Genomic DNA, 4640 nt, shown 5'->3' on the forward strand with positions numbered 1-4640 from the left:
TTGCCCCCTCGTGGGTTTTGTTTTCCTGTTTTTCCCCTGTTTTGTAATAAATTCCTTTTTGTTACGTCCGCATCTGGGTTCGTGTTTTGTGTTACCCAATTCCTGACAATTCTGTGCTACCTGCTCTATTGGGTTCATTGATGTTACCTGTATCAGATAAACTGAAACATGATGTTAGTAAATTATTTCAATTTCCTAAGCTCTTTTCACACCAATATTACAGAAAATACACAGAAAATGCATCTGGGATTTGTCCAGGATCATTTGATTTCTGGTTCATTCACACTGCCACTGATTTTCCAGAACCTGTGCTTGCATTCACACAGATACCGTAAAGATCCTGTAAAGACACGTGACATATTATTTCCACAGCATCTGAAGTTTGCTAATTATCTGTGATTTCTCTCTCAAAAACAACACATGTGCATTTTAGTTTATGACAAGATCATAAGGAGCTTGTGATGTGTTGTTATGCTGGTGAATGATCTCAGCTTCAGCGTGGATAGTAGGGTGACCACCCGTCCCGCGTAGCGCGTGAACGCACAGCGTTTGAAGCCCAATTCATGCGTCCCGCAAACTGAGACCGTGTCACGCAAAATCAATGCTTGCTTAAAAAAAGTTGGTCGCTCTAAAAGCCCCAGGCAGCCAAACGAACGTGACTAGACAGTTCAGGCTCGCTCGCCACTCGCTACTCGCACGCTACTGTAGCCCCTCAGCTGAACTGCTGACTAGGTTGTTGTCAACTTTTTGTTGTTGTCATGACAGCGCAGTAGCAGCCACGCACGTGCAGCCCTTTTAGATGCACGATTTCCAATTCGAAAAATGGAGAAAGAGACTGGGTCTGACTCTGCACCGCCATCATCAATTAAAAAGATAAGGTGTGTGTACAAGAAAGACTGGGAAAATAAATATTTGTTGCTGAAAGTCCTAAAGATGTCAGTGTTTCCTCTAGGATTTTTTTCAGCTGTGGCGGCAGGGGGCGCCCATGATGATTATAAATGTAAAAAAAATTTTTAATGTAGAATATAGGCTACAGTAAACTCCCATGTATTTTTTTTATAATTTTCACGCTGTCATTTACTTTTCCTTATATTTATAGCATATTGCTTTTCTATGTTTGATCTAAACTGTATTTTCTTTAAAAAAACGTTACACAGCTACGTACGTAGTTCGGATATTTCATTGTAGTTTTAATGTAGTGTGCATTGCAAGTTCGTCCTCGTGTTTAGCGTACAGAGCTGTTACAAAGTCATGCAGTCCTGTTTGATAATCCGCACCGCTGAACGGGTAGGATTGACAGAACAACCGACCAGTTATCCGACATCAGCAGCAATATTATTTCACACCCGTACCATTTGACATAAAGACTGTGACCCCGAGCCGGTCACACCGCAAATCGCGCAGTTAAATATAAACCTTTACCGGTCTTCAGACAGATCTTAAACACAAATAAGCACAGGACATTTAAAAACGAGTCGAATTTTGGTCTTGGATGTTAGACCCGCATTTTACTCTTGTCTATTGAGTCCCGACCTGCATCTACAACACAAATGACACGCGGATAGCCTATAACACCCGTTAGATCAAATATTATGCGGTTCACCCGCGGGTACCCCGACCCTGCTGTTTCGTCTGAAAACAGATAAAACAGTCTCACCGTCTGCCTCAAGTTTCTATTACCAACGTTCTTCTCTTCCACGGGAATAATGTAAGTTTCCTTACAAACAGATTCGACAATTAATGTCTTGCAGTCGCATATAAGTAGTATTCAGTATTTAGCCTTTTGTTTTTGGACAAATATCTTATCATTTAATGTGAGACTTTGTGAGTGTCGATCTAAAGCACAGACGATTGACTGACAGCTGAGCGGTCAGCAGCGCGCTGCGCTTATAGCCTGAATAACCAGTGGTGTAGTCTAGATTTTTGTAGTGAGTATACTGTGATTTTTCCCTCTCACCCTTATGCTCACTCGTCCTAGCCCATAAGCACCACCACACTCACAGATGCATACAGTATAGATATTCATGTAACTAAGAGCATTCTGAAAGTGTACTCATAAACACATAAACTGAATGTGTTATCAACATGTCAGTTTATTATAAGAAAAAAAAAGACTTTAACAGCCAATGGGTTTACAGCTGGGGAAACTGGACTGATTTTTAGACTGGTTTAGTGTTAATCAACATCTAACCCAGGGCCAAAAGTTACTCAACTGTTAATTAAAATTAAATAAACTGTTTACAATCTTCAATCCGTGGCAAACACTTGGATTGAAGGAGAAAAATATCCACTCTTTCAATAGCTATTATCTGACAACTATTGATAACATTACCATGTTTAATTTAATGGTGTAAATGTTTTTAATTACCATAATACACATTTAAAATGACCATGAAGTTACTCTCATTTGCATAGTCATTGATATAAAAGCTTTTTTTGCATATAATATAAGCATTGTTTAAAAATGAAAATAGGCTTTTACTTAATTATTATTACAAGACCATAATGTAGCCTAATATTAGACACCCAAACCAAAGTGAAGAAAATTATCTTTAATTTGCAAGTCTGAACTGAACATCAACGCAGACATGAATTTCCTCACAGAAGTTTAAGATATACATCTTGAACGTAGATATATAAATTAACACAGAGAAGGAAAGTTTAACACTGTGAAGCACAAGCAAACATACTGAAAGCTAAAACCATCAGGATATAATTACGGGCTTATTTTATTGTATTTGGAGCCTTACCTCCAGATAAAGTAATAAACTGGACTGATTATTTAAATGTTGTTTACTCACATGTGCGTTGTAAACTCTATGGATTTTATGTTGTGCACTGCTCCACTCGTCGTTCTCTTCCCCACATGGACTGTTTGTTTACAGTGTCGAGTGAGCAGCTACACTGCAGGTTCGACTTCATTTGACGCTAAGCAGACCTCATGGTGATGTCAAAGTACCGCGAGAGCGATTCAAAGCAGATTTCTCCATGTGATAACTGGAGTCTCTCTCGCGGTACTTTGCTGTCACTCACTTGTGGCGCAACACCAGTCTGCTCCCCAGTCACTTTCGCGTCACTATAGTAATTTGATTTCATAGAAATTCATACGCCGATCGGATCGCGCCGTTCGGCAGGAAGTATATTGCCTAATATGTATTTCAACCCGCTAAGGTAGCAAGTGTGGCATTCTAATGGTCAGTGCTTCACATCTATATTATGACTAAAAGTTTAAAAATGTCACAAAACCATATGCTGTTACGCATCCTCGCGCTATTTTTAGTAGGTATACGGAAATCCTTGACAATTTCTAGTGGGTATACGGCGTATACCTGCGTATCACGTAGACTACACCACTGTGAATAACTAATGGCCAGATAAGTTGATAATATGAGTACAGTGATTCCAAATGAATGTCCAAAAAACTCGTAATATGTTAAATCAAAAGTTTAATAATGTCTTTTCTCGCAGCCCTGCGCTGTGTTGGTGTAGATTTGCGCCGGTGAACATCATATGCGTGATGCCCTTGCAGCTTACCCTAAATTTATAGTCATAAAGATAAAAGTAAAACAACATTCGAAACTTCAAATGATGTATTTTTATTTGTGTAAACTCACAATAAGGAGAAAACCTTGTGCTTATTTATAATCATTAAAAACATGACGTGCTTTCTGCTGGTTTGGTTTTAGAGCGCGTCACAAAAAAAGAACAGAAACTCAAATACTTTTTTATTCGTTTTGTCAATTTTATAATTATTTAAGTGCAACATATTTCGTATAGGCTTATTTATTTTATTATTATTTCTCAAATAATAATAAAAATAAATTCTCTGTTGATTTAATAATAAATCCTCTGTTGATTTAAATCTATTTGTGCATGAAACTAAACCCATGGAGGAAATTATGATATTTTAGGAGATTTATTTATAAATGAGTGAACAACGCAAATCCAGAAAGGAATTTATTTCTAGACAGCCAGTCTCGCAGAGCGGACATTTCGGTAGCTTTTTGCGAGCTGCCGCTGTGGGTTTTGTCTAGAAGGGATACAGCAAATGCCGAAAAGTTAAGGATTAGATTTGGAGGTATGATTATTAGGATGAAAACAGCGGTTCTGGCTAAATTAGATACAAATACATCCTACAATCGTGTGAAATTTTGTGTTTAGAGTTGGGTTTGGTTAAAGGATTAGGATAAAACAGTGCTCATCCAACGAGATTTCGTTTGCTGTATCCCTTCTATCCACAACCGCAGGCGTGGCGGGGATGTTTTAGGAGTGGCGGGCCGCCACGGTTGAATGTATAGCCTATAACGGAAACACTGGATGTTTCCAGAACACTGATCAGTTTTTTTCCTGCGCCTGCCTTTACTAACATGCAAGTTCACCATCCTTCCTCCCTCTTCTCGTTCCGTGAACCCCTGGAGTTGTGAGTTAAGACTTTTTTTTAACTGTTTCTGTGTTGTTGAGCAACTTCAATTCCTGTTAATTCTATAATTTTATATTATAATGTATTTAAAGTGAATAAATTATAATGAAAAATAAATTAAATAGCTAAAGTAAATCGTAAGTGAAAGTGCATCTGTCAATCATTGAATGTTCAAAATATTATGAATCTTTATTTAAAAAAAATACACATTGGTTGGCCT

Source organism: Paramisgurnus dabryanus, chromosome 23, assembly GCF_030506205.2.
Source record: "Paramisgurnus dabryanus chromosome 23, PD_genome_1.1, whole genome shotgun sequence".
NCBI classification, from domain to species: Eukaryota; Metazoa; Chordata; class Actinopteri; order Cypriniformes; family Cobitidae; genus Paramisgurnus; species Paramisgurnus dabryanus.